General features: G+C 41.2%; 1 long non-coding RNA gene across 2 annotated transcripts in view; it reads left to right on the top strand.

Moving 5' to 3' along the window:
- LOC144588459 (uncharacterized) overlaps positions 1 to 14,895 on the top strand; it is a 54,645-nt gene that overhangs the window by 13,933 nt on the left and 25,817 nt on the right. The window contains exon 2 of one of the 2 annotated variants that reach the window (XR_013544034.1): positions 9,963 to 14,895. This exon is cut by the window's right edge and continues 25,817 nt beyond it. The exons of the other annotated variant lie outside the window; for it this stretch is intronic. This is a non-coding gene — a long non-coding RNA (uncharacterized LOC144588459). The remainder of the gene's footprint in view (positions 1 to 9,962) is intronic. 2 annotated transcript variants of the gene reach the window in all.

The raw sequence follows: 14,895 nt of genomic DNA, 5'->3' as shown, positions 1-14,895 counted from the left end.
GGAATGGTTGGTGGCAGCTTAGTGTAACTGTGTGGCAGATCCCAGTAGGTCTGGGTTTGTCACATTGATTGGTGTCCAGCGTGTGGGATACGATTGGTCCAGTTGTCCAGCGGTCCAGCAAAGCCTTGGCAGGTGTGCCCAGAGCAAGGGGGGTCTAGTCAGGGACAGTCTGAGGCGCGTAGGTAATCTTCTAGGTGTACCTCACGGGGAGGTGCGCTAGTAGAAGAACGTGCCAACTGGGGAGACTTAGATTAAGGTGCTCTGAGGCAGCCTAGTTTTGGCGGGAAAAAACTGAGGAAAAACTGCGTAGCAACAGCGAGCTAGCTTGCCAGCTGAGAGGCCCAGCAGAGGGGGGTAGGCTCTGACTCGATACTGTTGCAAGTTTAGTGCTGAAGAACAGCAGCAATCTCTAGGGAGAGCTGGTTCTTAGGCAAAAAGGAAAAAAAAGTGGTCGTTTTATTTTGAGGCTTGACTTTTTAAAGCAGCCTGTTCTGAGGGGGGGGTATGCCCTTGACTCGAAGCCAAGTAGCAGACATGAGTGAAGTGAAAGACCCCCAGATTGACCAAGGTTCTGAGGATGAATTTGGCTCAGTGCAAGGTGACAGCACAGGAGAGCAGGACCCAGAACTCAGAAAATTGCTCATAGCCCAACAGCATGAACTGAGGATGAGGCAATTGGAAAAAGAAGAAAGATTAGAGAGAGAGAAAATTGCTCTGGAAAAAGAAAGAATGGCGTTTGAATTAAGAAAACTGGAAATGATGAACCAGAACAATAATAACAATAGGGATTCTGAGGGAGGCCAATTGTCTAAGGCTGACCTGAAGAAATTCCCTGTGTACCACAAGGGAGATTGTCCTGAGGTGTTCTTTTCCTTAGTGGAAAGAGCGTTTGTGGACTTCTCAGTGAGGGAAACTGAGAAGATGACCATCATGCGATCTTTAATCAGTGGTAGCCTTGCTGAAGTTTATGCCGAGATGCCTGAGGAACTGATGAAAGATTTTGCAGAGTTCAAAAAACTGGTGTTTGCAAGACATGGGATAAATGCAGAGCAGCTGAGACAAAGATTCAGGTCCCTTACCAAGAAGCCAGAACAGACTTTTACCCAAGTGGGGGCCCAATTGGTGAGGCTGCTTGAGAAATGGCTATCGCAGGAGGGAGTAGAGACCTATGAACAGCTTAAAGACTTGATAGCCCTGGAACAGTTCTATTCAGTTCTGCATGGGGAATTGAAATTCCAGGTGAGGGAAAGGAAACCGAAATCTGTGGCAGCAGCCGCAGAAATCGCAGATTTTATCTCCCAAATAAGAAAGCCCTTGGGTGAGGGGAAATCTGTAGGTAAACCCAAAGAAACCTACAGCAAGTACTCTCAGGGACCAGGGAAAAGCCAGCAAGGGGGAGGGGCCCATGGTGAAGGGAAGCCCTCAGGCATGAAACCAAGCCCTCAGAATTTGGAGGGAAAACCGAAACCAGAGGAGAGAGAATCCAAATACCCTAGAAAATGCTATTTCTGTCAGGGAAAGGGTCATCTGATCTCAGAATGTGAGAAATTGAAGCAGCTAAAAGGAATGGTGCCTCAGAATTCTAGTGGGACCAAGCCAAAAGCTGTGTTCTGTGTCCAGAAAGAGCAAAGCTCATTGTCACAGAGGGAGCCTGTTGCCATGACTACTCAGTCTGGAACAGCTACCGCTGCTGATCAGGCTGAGGAAAATGGTCCTCTTATGGAGGTAAAGCGCTGCTTGCTGGTAAAAACGGATTCTCAGTTGTTTGAGACAGCAGGGGTGGACGTAGGAATACTTGACCGTCAGTATAGGGGGCTGCGGGACACTTGTTCCCAGGTAACCCTGTGCCATCCCGATATCATTCCCTAGGGAGTTTATAATCCCAAATGAGAGCATGAAGGTGGCAGGGATTGAGGGGCAGATAATCTCTCTGCCAGTAGCAGAGGTACCTGTCAACTTTCAAGGCTGGAGGGGAGATTGGCGGATAGCGATTTCATCTACTCTGCCAGCAGCCGTGCTCGTGGGAAATGACCTGGCTGAACATGTGAAACGGGTGCTAGTGATTACACGCTCACAAGCCACCACGGGGACAGTTCAGGGGGGTAATGATGAGCCAGAGACGGAAGCAGGTGGGGGAAGTTCAGAAGCTGTGGTGGAAACCTTAACCACAGACAGCAGATTTGGACAGGAACAAAAGGCAGACGCCACTCTCCAAAAGTGTTTTGAACAGGTGACTGACGCCCAGCTAACACCTGAAACCCCAGTGAGATTTCTGGAGGAAAAGGGGATTTTATATAGAGAAACCCTGAGGGATATCTCAAAAGGGGGAGATGGGATCAGAAGTCAGCTGGTGGTACCTGAAAAGTATCGCCCCATGATCTTACAAAGGGGTCACTCTGACAGGTTTGCTGCACACTTACGGGTGAAAGGGCCCCTTGATTTGATCAAACAAAATTGGGAGCAGATCACCCAGGATGACCCACAAGACGTTGTGACTTACATAGACACCTTGATGAATGACCTAAAGCGAAATCTAGAGCTGGCAGCAGAAAACCTGCAAGCGCAGAAGGTCAAACAGAAAACATGGTATGACCGCAAAGCTAGAGAGAGGCACTTTGACCCGGGGGAGGAAGTGCTTTGGCTTAGGCCCTGCAGAGAGAATAAACTGCAGCTCAAATGGGCAGGACCATATAGGGTCATTTCCAAGATGTCAGACCTGAACTACCTAATAGAGCAGGAGGAGAACCAAGCAAGGAGGGTGGTTCATGTGAATGCCCTAAAACCCTACTACAGAGGGGAACAGAGGGTTTTATTCGCGATAAAAGCAGCTGAGAGTGAGGAAGCTGAATTACCCTTCTGGGAGGGTAGAGGGGAAGTAAAATACAACCCAGAGGAGGTAAAGATCAGTCCTGCACTCACCCAAGACCAGCAGCAAGAACTAAAAACGCTGCTTAGTAAATATCAACAGGTGTTTTCCAACAAGCCGGGGATAGTGAAGGGAGTGATGCATCGGATCCATACAGGGGATGCACCCCCGCAGGCAGTATCCCCATACCGAGTAACGGGACCCTATAGGGACAAGGTGCGGAAGGAGCTGGACGAGATGCTTAGGGAGAACATAATCGTCCCCTCTTCTAGTCCTTGGTCCTCTCCGATAGTCCTTGTGGACAAGCCTGATGGGAGCATTAGGTTTTGTGTTGATTACAGGAAATTAAACCGTGTAACCACTCCTGATGCCTACCCAATGCCCAGGCTAGACAACCTGATTGAAACCATAGGGGGTTGTCGGTTCATCTCATCGTTGGACCTGGTAAAGGGATATTGGCAATTAAGAATTGATCCCAGGGATCAAGAAAAGACTGCCTTTTGCAGCCCTTTTGGTCTCTATGAGTTTCGAGTCCTGAGCTTTGGTCTCAGAAATGCACCAGCCACATTCCAAAGGCTGATGGACCAGACCTTGGCAGGGCTCAGTGACTTTACAGTGGCCTACATTGACGACATAGGGATCTTCAGTAATACCTGGGAAGATCACCTGATACACCTGGAGTTAGTGCTGCAGAGGTTAAGTGCAGCAGGGCTAACAGTAAAGGCCAGCAAGTGTCAGCTGGGTAGCCCAGAAATAAAATACTTAGGTCACATGGTAGGGGGAGGAATGATAAAACCCCTGGAGGCCAAAATAGAAGCTGTTCGTGATTGGCCTAGACCCAACACCAAGAAAAAAGTCAAATCATTTCTTGGGTTGGTGGGCTACTACAGAAAGTTCATCCCGAGGTTTAGCGAGATTGCGGCTCCGCTGACCGATCTGACGAGGAAGAAGGCTGATGACCGCATCCCGTGGACCAGCGACTGTGAGGCGGCGTTCCAGAGGTTGAAGGAGGCGTTGATCAACTATCCTGTCCTGCGTGCTCCAGACTTCGACCGGGAGTTCATCATCTACACCGATGCGTCTAACAGCGGGGTAGGAGCAGTTCTGTGCCAGGAGGATGAGAATGGTGACCAGCATCCAGTGTCCTACCTGAGTAGGAAACTCCAAAAAGGTGAGAGACATTTGGCAACCGTGGAGAAGGAGTGTTTGGCCATAGTCTACGCGATCCAGAAGGCCAAGCCTTACATCTGGGGAAGACATTTTGTTCTGTGTACTGACCATTCACCATTGCAATGGTTAAAGACAATGAAAAGCCACAATAGCAAACTTATGAGGTGGGCTTTGAACTTACAGAACTATGACTTTGAAGTGAAGGTGGTCAGAGGGTCAGTGAACTGTGTTGCTGACGCCTTATCAAGAAGACCTGAAGACGGAAGACGGCGAAAGAACATGGACTATATGTATATAATGAAAACAAAAAGTAAAATGTACCTGGTTTTAAATTGGTTTGTATTAATAAAGGTAAATTGGTGTAATGTATATGGTAAATGCTTAAATGCCTATTTGAAATGTTTAACTTAGAATGTAAGTAAGTATAATATGGTAGGTATAATTGGTGTTGTGTGTTTTATACAGGTTGTTTTTTTGGGAAAAAGCACCTTAGCTTTCCCCCTACAAAACAACTTATAAAGAGGGGAGGTGTTACATAACAGCACTGATGTTACCTGTCTGTCATGGGTTTGGAGGGAAAGTTCCATCCTATGGGGAGTGGAAGGCGGGACATCAGGAGGAGGGGCTGTACTGTATAAATATGTGATGCCTGTGTGGTGAGAGAGGAGATGCTGAGACAGACTGTGAGACACTGGGTTGGGACGAAGCAGCAGCTGGGGAAGAAGAAGCTGTTGTGGGAGTCTGGGTGTCTGACAGGGTACTACTGTGTGTCAGAGTACCAACCTGATAAGTTCAGGTGTCTGTGGGTTAGCCAGAACTGATGGGTTCAGGGTCTGTGCTTTAAGTTAAAGGTTCTAGGTGAACCAAACTGTATGCTTGTGTGTGTAAGAATAAGCCACGTTACTTTATTTTATTCACCTGATTGTTTTATTTACCCTGTTTGTATTTAAAATAAACCTTATTCTTTTATTGTTTAAAAATCCATCCCTGGTCTGTGTGACTTCTTAAAGGGAATGGTTGGTGGCAGCTTAGTGTAACTGTGTGGCAGATCCCAGTAGGTCTGGGTTTGTCACAGACATCTTAAAATTTGATGCCAAAAATAGTGGGATTCAAAAAAAAAAACAACAAAACCCATAAGAGCAGTATTTGCATTCCAAACCCCCAAAATATTCTTTCATTGACCCCTTATTGCAAAAAAGAAAAAAAAAAGAAAAAAGAAGAAAAGAACCTGTCTGAACAGAATACAATGGCTTGGAATGTTAACGTCCAAGTAGACTAATCGAACCTGGTTCATGACACATGTGTGACTAGATGAGACCAATACAGCAAGCCATAAATCATCCTCAGGAACAATATTTCAGTACCTGTTTGTGAGACAGGGGGGCAAGAGTGGTAGCCCTCTCGCCGAAGTGCCGTCCCTCCCCCTTACAGCCGAGAAAGAGATACAGACCCTGCCCACCAAATCTCCTAAGAGAACAAAACATCAAGGAACAGACACAGAGGAAATAGAGGGGGAAATACGAAAGTTAACTGTTGAAGGAACTGAGGGAAAAACGGTAGGAGTAGAGCAGAAGAAGAGGGTAGAGGTAGAGGTGGGAGTGGCAGGAGGGAGGAACCGTTGCCGCCAGGTTGGGAGTGAGTCTGGATGGAGGATCCCTGGACCAGAGCATGGGAAAGACCGAGGGTCCCAAAGGAAGAGGCGGACTATAGGAAAAGGAGAGAGATTCCCCTGAGACCTTTGTATTGGGGAGAAGCAGAAGCCAAGGAGTGGAGGAGAAATCTAAGAGAGGAAAAAGAGAAAGTAGAGAGAGAGGGAAGGGAGAGGTTGGAATGGAGGGTGAGCAAAATGAGGACGAAGGGATACAGGGGGACCCTGGAAGACACACACACACACACGCTGGAGGCTCCCTGTGGATGGATGGCCGAGAAGACGATACCATGCCCCTGCGGTGAACCTGAACTTATCCTTAGATTGGCCAGGCCCATGGAACCTGAGTGAAGGGAACCCATTCCTAGATGAAGAGTGGAAACCCCTGACTGACCTTTGTCAGAAGGAGAAAAGTGCTGGAATAATTTTGTTGACACTGGTTATTTGTTGAACACACCAATAAACATCATGCCTGTTTCCAAATTTTAAAAAGTCTCCTAATTTATTTGAATGAAGAGAGGAGGGAGAGCTGAAACCTCACACTGTTCTAGGCAGAAAATTGATACTGTGAAGAACAGCCTAAAACAGTGACTTCAGAGTAGGGCAACACAACAAAACTCATCTGTCCCATTGACTAGAGGGAAATGATAAAACTAGTCCCAAAATACTCCCAGAAACAACATTCCAGTGTCCCTACTAGGCAGAAAATTGATATTGCCCCCCTCAAAAATAAAAACAACTCCCACATATAAAAAAACAACATAACACAATGACTTTGGAATAGGACAGCTCAGTGACAATCACCTGTCACAGAAAAAAATGAAACAAAGCATAAACAGCTTGAAAGTACAGAACAACAAGATATGCCCCCTCAGTCTCTTTTCCAGGATAAGCCAAAGTGATGGGCCTAGGAATGCTGGCAGAAAGCATACAGCCACAATCTTTGTGTAGACTGTGGTTCCTGTGGAAGGTCAGTGGCTTGATGAAGTACTCCTATCCAGTCATATATGACTGAGGAATTGGCTGCTGTCACCAGCTCAGAAGATGCTAGTCATGGGCCTTTTCAAAAATATGGAATGTAGGCTGAGAACAGGCCTTGGAATAGGCCTTCCTGAGCTCCACTGTGGCTGGTAGCATTGGTCCCCTCTACAGCAGTGGGATGGGTGAATTGGCAAGGTGTTCTACTTGGAAATTGCTGGTCTGGGTTGATTTACATAATTTTGGTTTCCCGCCTGCAGTGGGTACTGCAATGTACTTCCTGATATAGATAAGGTTAAAAATTAGCCCTGGTTAAAAATTATATATATTTGCATGTTATTACATCACTCCACTCTCATTTGATTTGACATGTGAACATCACAGTTTTTAGCTATTTTGTGATATATGGATTTTTCTGACTGGAGTGGATAGTGGAATATGGTTCCTGGGGCTTTTTTCAGGGTTGTGGAAAGGGTTTCCTTTTGTGGGGGGAGGGATGAGTCGATCTCATTTGGTTGTGCAAGGCTCCCAAATTGCTATTGTAGGCTCCCCCATAGACATAATATTCATTTTCTGCCCAGAACAGATACTGAAATGTTTCTGAATTGGTTTTGAGGATGATTTCTATGTTTATCCATTGATTCTTTTTTGGTATCAGTTTTTATTAAGAAGTCCCCATTCCACCCCATTCTGTTCTGTTCCATTCCAGCTTTTACCTAGTCCCATGTTTTTTATTGTTACAATTGTTTTAATATTTGTGTTCTTAAATAATTTGTAAGCCACCTACAGGGAGGAAGGTAGAGAAAAATTAGATGAATAAATAAAAAGTTGTGGATGGAGACAGTAAATCCTTAAGGTAGTCACATACCAAGCTGTGGAAATCTTCAGAAGTCCAAAACAAAATTCTGAACAAGCTCAGAAGTAGGCTGGAAGCCCTGGTTAAAAATTAATTGCTAACCTGGGAACATCTTATTTCAAATAATCATGAAACAGCAGCAACAGAATGATGAGATGAAGGCCTTTTTAAAAGAGGAAGTCTTACATGTTACACAGGAGACAGTGTATACTATGCTTTCAACCAAAATTCTGCAACAGCATTTGTCCCCAGACTTTGACAGCTCGATAACATCAAAACAACAAAAAGATGACAAATGCTTGGAATAATCCAGCCACCCTTTGTGTGATAGTGAACATAATTTCTCTTACAAAGGAGAGTCTCCAAGGGAAATGGACAGCAACTGTTGAGTGACTGAGAAACAAGGACAGAAGCCACTAAGATAAGAGCATCTTCTTATTCACAATATCCATTCCCTGCCCTGTAGATAATCTCTTTATTCATCTGATGTCCTGGAAATTACATGATTTGTTACAGTTAAGCCCTTAATTACATTCTCACTGTTTCTTATATATAAGAAGACTTCAGTTGTGTAAAACTTTAAAGTATTTTGCTATATATATACTTTAAATAAATACTTTAAAGTTTTATACAACTGAAGTCTTCAATGTAAATTCTGCTACCCTTTACTCCCTTCATCAGCAAGCTTTGTTTCAGAGAGTATTGTGAAATACATGGTTTTTTATTATTATTGTGAAGGGTGTTGACCATGTTTGCTGAAACTGAAATCAACAAAAGTTGGCTAGAATAAACCATGTATCTCACAAAATGATGTAAAATAAAGAGAGAATAGAATGTACTAGAGGAGGGTTGGATGGAAAGTAGCTCAGAAAATACTGGTTGGTGTCAGAGTCATCTGCAGGATATCAGCAAGGTTTTTTATTTTTTTAAAAAAAGACTGATGGGAAAGGATTTTTTTTTTTGTAGTTGAAGTTTTCAAGGAAAGTAAAAGAGTAATATTGTACCTTTTTTACTTCTCAAGACCTGTTACAAAATTCACCTTGGCCATTTTTCTGTATTGCTTTCTATTTATTTTTATTTTTTTTGAAAATGCACAAAATCATGCATATTCCTTTGAAGTGAGAACAGCTGAGCATCTATACAATGAACAAATATATAGAATTACATTTTAGACAATAGGAAAAAATGCATTTCATTCCTTAATTCTAAGTGCATAGTTGGCCAGTATTCTGCAGCAAGCATGGCTTCATGCCCTCTTTATGGTAGACAGTTGTTCATTTGAAGGACTGCCAAAGAACATTCCTCCTTTTGAAGGTGTCCTTCATTTAAAGAGCTGTCCAGTAAAGGAGGAGGGGGAGTTCAGGGACCTCAGAAGTGTCTATGCACAGTCTGCAGGTGGACAGCAAACTTACCGGGAACACAAGTCATCTGGTCACTGTTTTCCCCACATGAGTGGGATCCATTATAATTCCATGCAGTTTATAAAGATAATTTCTAATTGGGCATATGTATCAAATCTGGCATCTATAAATAGGCTGATGCAATTTTATGCAAACCTCAAAGTTTAAGTTAAAGGGAAAAAAAGTCAAGTAGATCCTGCCAGTCTGAATTCAGTGAAGCCCTGTACTGTAAGAACGTTTTGTCACAAATTGCCATTCCGCAGCTTGGCACAGTTCAGCAGTTTGACTGTACAACTTCTTTATTGGGCACCCCAGCTTCCCAGCCCCGCCTCCTCCAGCGGGTGCCCATACAGAGGCAGCAGCCAGAGGACGCAGGGCTGAGAAGCTGCACTGCTGCCTCTGAGTACCTAGGTAGGGCTAGGAAGTTGGGGTACCCACAGAAGAAGCTGTCTGGCTGAACCATGGTGAACCGTGGAACAGTGCTTCAAGCCCATCTCTAGTTAAGTCCATTTGAAATGTAACATCCAGGGGCTTATTTGAGGAGCTTAATTTTGGGAGAATAAATTGTCCTAATTTAACAATCACTCTCTCTATGCAGTATATCTACAAATACAAGAAGCAGGGCCCTATAGATTCTGATGAACACTCTCTATCATAGCATTGCTTCTGAACTTGCAGAGTCACTTGGTAGCTGTGACTGGTGAAAAGCAAAGCAATTTTAAAACAATGTTAAAAAAAAGCCAGACAAAACCAGAACTCTTTGTTCTGGCTTTATTCAGCAAAGCAGTTTTCCTCCTCTTATGTGTGGGTGTCAATTAGTAGAATGGCCTTTTCCACATTAGCAGGTTGACCTCCCTGAAGGTAGGTGGGTTACATTCAGTGCATAGAAAAACCTTGAAATCCACATGAGTTGAGGAGTAGAACATATCTGCCTGTTTGTTCAGAATACAGTAGCTGTTAAAATACATCAAAATTGTCTCTACTTATTAACTTCAGTGATGGCTTTACTTTTTACTGTTTATATGTTTTATTTATTGTTTTCAGTTTATATTACATTGTTAACCACCTTGGGCACGAAGAAGCAATCAAAAATTGCATCTACTGCTACCAAGACTTTACTCAGATACGCAGAAGGAAGTCAGAATTGGATGGGGACAATGCATTTCTGCCTTGCACTTTTTTTAGTATACTGCCTGCAGTGGCAGATACAGAACTTGGTCCTGCCTGCGGTACTGCATATGTACAAAATATAATTATTATTTTTTAAAAAAGTATTTTTATAATACAAAAAAACACCAAAAAACACATATGTAACAACAAAAATAAAGAAAAAATACAAATAATAGTGCTTATTATAAACTAAATTCTAACGTGTACCCCATACCCACAGGACTCCATTTAATAATATTTTATTACGGACTACCTCTCCAAAATTGTATTGAGTTTTCTTTAGAGTCTCTCCCCCTTCCTTTCACTAACACAAATTCCACAAATTTACCCCAAATATCATAAAAATTGTTAGAACTTATTTCCCCTTTTTTTATTTTAAGTTCAATAGTCAATTTATCATTTAATGCAATATCCCATACTTCACAATGCCAGTCTTCTATTTTAATATCATTTTTGTCTTTCCAAAATCTAGCTATTAATATTCTAGCACTTGTCATAAAATTGGTGATTAATTCTTTCGAGTGATGGTCCACATCTGTGTTATCAATAATTGACAATAAAGTAATTTTAGCATTAAAATCAATATATTTACCAAATATATCACACATTTCCTTAAAAATCAATTCCCAAAATTTCTTAACCACTTTACATTCCCACCACATATGAAAATACGTACCAATTTCCTCATCACATTTCCAACATGCTTTGGGGTACGTTGAATTTATTACATTTAATTTTACAGGAGTCAAATACCACCTTAAGCAGATTTTTTAAGAAAAATTCCTTTATTCTTATTGACATTAATCTTAAGACTCTCATCCTCCACATTTTTACCCAATCCTCTATTTTAATTTCTATTTTTAAATCATTTTCCCAAATTAATTTCAAACTTTCTATTCCCCATTCTTTTCCCTCTTGTTCCAAAATTATATTATATATTTTACTTACTATTCCTTTCAAAATTGTATCTTGCATATCTTCATGTGATGACAGAAATTGTTCGTACTTGGTAAATTCTCTACATTTGCCATTAGTTTTCAACCAATCCTTTGTCCAGGTGTCTAACTGAATAAGATTATACCATGATAGTTTATTAGTTTGAAGTTTAGACATAATCAACTCCTTCAATCTCATTTTACATATCCAGTCCTTCAGTCTTGCAACCCTTTTATTCTTTAAGAGTTCTACTAAATCCTTTAAATTTGTAGGAAAACTTTCTATCTCAGTCACTAATTTTGATAGTGGAGGGACAAAACTTCTCTTTATATTTATTCCATTTATTTAACAGGTTTCTTAAAAAAAGGTTTTTCATCTGATTTATTAAACTTCTCTTTACTATATTAAACAAGTTTCCTTCAGCATTTCCATTTATTTCTGGAGATTCCATCTCCCACCAAATTAATTTTTCTTTATTGTATATAATATCTCCAATAACTCTTAATTGGTTTGCTATATAATAATTTTTAACATTAGGCATACCCAAACCTCCTTTTTTGAGCCTTATACCAATATCTTTTATTTATTCTAGATTTTTTGCCTTGATTACTAAATCCATTAATTAATCCCTGCCAATACTTAAAATCCTCTTCTTCTAATTGTATTGGGAGAATCCTAAATAAAAAAGTAATATTCAGTAATATTTTCATTTTAATTATAGCAATTCTCCCAAACCATGATAGTTTCAATTTGGCATACTCTTGCAATTTATCTTTAATTTCATTTTTTAATTTATTAAAATTTTTCTCCTTTAATTTTTGAGTTGTTCTAACTATGTTTATACCTAAATATTTGATATGATTGCACATTTTAACACTATATTTATTCACAAACATTTCTTGTTCCTGTATATTATAATTAAACATCATCATTTGTGATTTTTGCCAATTAATCATTAAACCTGTTATTTCCCCTGTACAAAAGATTAGAAGGGGTTAAGGTACCCTTTCTGTAGCTAGACTAAATGTAGTAAAACACGTATCTACTCAGTTCAAGGAAATGCAAAAAGAAAAGGCACCAGTGCAAAGTATTTTGGGAGAATATAATGGCCTAAATCCTGTTTGCAATCCAAACTAGATTTGACCCTTTGAATCAACTGTTGAATGGTAAGTCAGCACTCCTGTAAAGCTCACTGGTTCAATGGACAAAATCCTGTTGCATCGCATAAGCAAAAATGTAAGTTTCAATCCTTTTCTAGATGGTAAATACAAGTCCTGGTTGTGATTCGGGGAAGGGGAGTTAACACACCAAGCCAACATACTCACACACACCTTGAGAATTGTGGCAGGAGCACTTTATTTACTAGACAGGAACAAACTATAACTTACAACTTTGCTTACATTATATAACAGGATTTTGGCCGATGGGTTACTATAATTAAACAACCAATTGAATGCAGGCATCTGTCTGATAATGTCTGGCAAATCCATCTGCCATGACCTTTTGGGAATTTAAATTCAGTGCACTAATGGCAAGATACTGGTGCAGGCCTCATGAAGTGAGCCCAGATCCATGAAAGCTAGCAGTTACTTGATTTTTTTTAGTAGTCTATAAAGGTATCATCTGTTCCTATATTCATCCTATAATTGTGCATATGATTTCCTTTTCCTGCTTATATGCAGACTTCTTAGAATATATCTCCTCTAGCATGTAAGAAACATTGCCTCACCTTACTTTAACCAGCTAGGAGTTAAGTATAAATGTTCAACTTGATAAGCAGGAATTGCACTGTCTTAGGATAAATGGACCTAATCAAGGGCATTTGTGTGATTTTGGGATGAATATAGGGTGGAACAAGTAGTGTTCTCCCATGGGAAGGACAGCCTCCACCCCATGGATCAGTCATGTTCAATCCATTGATTTATCATATTTTTATAAGACATGCCATGATTCAAAAGCAATGAAGGGGAAATCAAAATAAGCAATATATTTGAGCTGGTACCCAAGGAAGAAGTTTCCCCATCCAGGGCAAATGGAGTTTTCATGGACATCTGGAAGCACATACAGTGGTGCCTCGACTTACGAACATCCCTACTTACGACTATTTTGAATTACGACCAGCTCTGGCCACAAAATTTTGCTTGTACTTGCGACTGGAGCTTCCACTTACGAACAGAAAAAGGCAGGGGAAAAAGGCGGGAAATTCAAATTTCTAACTGTAGGTGGTGACAAGGCTGCCTCTTTGTGTGTGATCGGAGAAGGGTGCCTGGTAAGGTAAGGTGCTGTTTTCTGCTTTTTAAAAACTGTTCTGGATGTTTTTGCAGCATGTTTCTGTGCTGTGATGGGTCTTGGAGGGGTTGTTTTTTGTTTTTGTTTTTCCATTTCCGATGGGTCTCGGGGGCTTTGGTTACTTTTTTGAGTGTTTTTTTCCCATTTCCAATGGGTCTTGGGGGGTTTGGTTGCTTTTTGGTTTTTTCCCCCATTTCCGATGGGTCTTGCATGCTTCCCTTGCTTTTTCCTTTGTTCTCTTTGCATTTCAGACCTGCCCCTCCTTTTTTTCTGTGCATTTCGGACCTGGTCCCTTTGTTTTCTGTACATTTCGGACTTGGTCCCTTTGTTTTCTGTGCATTTCTGACCTGGTCTCTTTCTTCTCTGTGCATTTCTGATGTGTCTTGCATGCTTCATTGTTTCCCCCCCCTCCCCCCTTCAGCTGGAAGGAATTAATTGTGTTTCCAATGAGTCTTGCAGTGATTTTTTTTGTGGATTTTTTTCTTCAGCCCAAATGGATTAAATGCATTTCAATGCATTTCAGTGGGAAATGGTGCTTTGACTTACGCCCATTATGACTTTCGCCCATCTTCCTGAACCAATTAAGTTAATAAGTCAAGGCATCACTGTAAATACCAATTGAGTCCCCAACAAAGATTGGATCAGGATGTCAACATAAGAGCACAGGGCATAGCAGGCACCAATCTACCTTTATAAAAGGTTCCCCTTGACAATTTTTGTCCAGTCGTGTCCGAATCTAGGGGGCGGCGCTCATCCCGCTCTTCAAGCCATAGAGCCAGTGTTTGGCCGAAGACAATCTTTCCGTGGTCACATGGCCAGTGTGATTTAGACACGGAACGCTGTTTACCTTCCCACCGAGATGGTACCTATTTATCTACTTGCATTTGCATGCTTTCGAACCGCTAGGTTGGCGGGAGCTGGGGCAAGCAATGGGCGCTCACTCCATCGCGTGGATTCGATCTTACGACTGCTTGGTCTTCTGACCCTGCAGCACAGGCTGCTGTGGTTTAGCCCACAGCGCCACCACGTCCCTCTACCTTTATAGATGGTATGTAATTGACTGAAATTTTATGTCCTGTTTGGTCGGTATCTGCTTTATTTTTTTTTATTTTTTTACAGCATGTGCTGATACTGGTAGATTCTGTAGCAATATCTCTTTCACCATGTTGTTGCCTTGGGTTTCTCAGCCAACCTACTAAATGTATTTTAAGTCTTTGGTAAATCACTATGTTCACGGTTGAGACAAATTGATTGCTCATACAAAAGTAAAGAACCTATCTAAGATTTTTACTTTTTGAAAGTCCATAATTTTGTTGTTTTATGTTTTGGGTGATTGTACTAAACACCCGTCTTGGAAATGGGCAACTACCGTTCAAGCAGGAAAAAAATGTTGCCCTCTCACCATTTATTTATTTATTTATTTATTTATTTATTTATTTATTTATTTATTTATTTATTTATTTATTGAATTTATATCCCGCCTATCTAGTCAGTTACGACCACTCTAGGCGAAGAGTTTCTGTGCTTTCTTGTTTAGTATATTAAAACGATACAGGGTATATTTTACACCTTTAGCTTTCAC

Source organism: Pogona vitticeps, chromosome 3 (genome assembly GCF_051106095.1).
Source record: "Pogona vitticeps strain Pit_001003342236 chromosome 3, PviZW2.1, whole genome shotgun sequence".
Lineage (NCBI taxonomy): Eukaryota > Metazoa > Chordata > Lepidosauria > Squamata > Agamidae > Pogona > Pogona vitticeps.
Note: the sequence above shows the minus strand (reverse complement) of the source record. Positions and strands in the feature narration are given on the sequence as shown.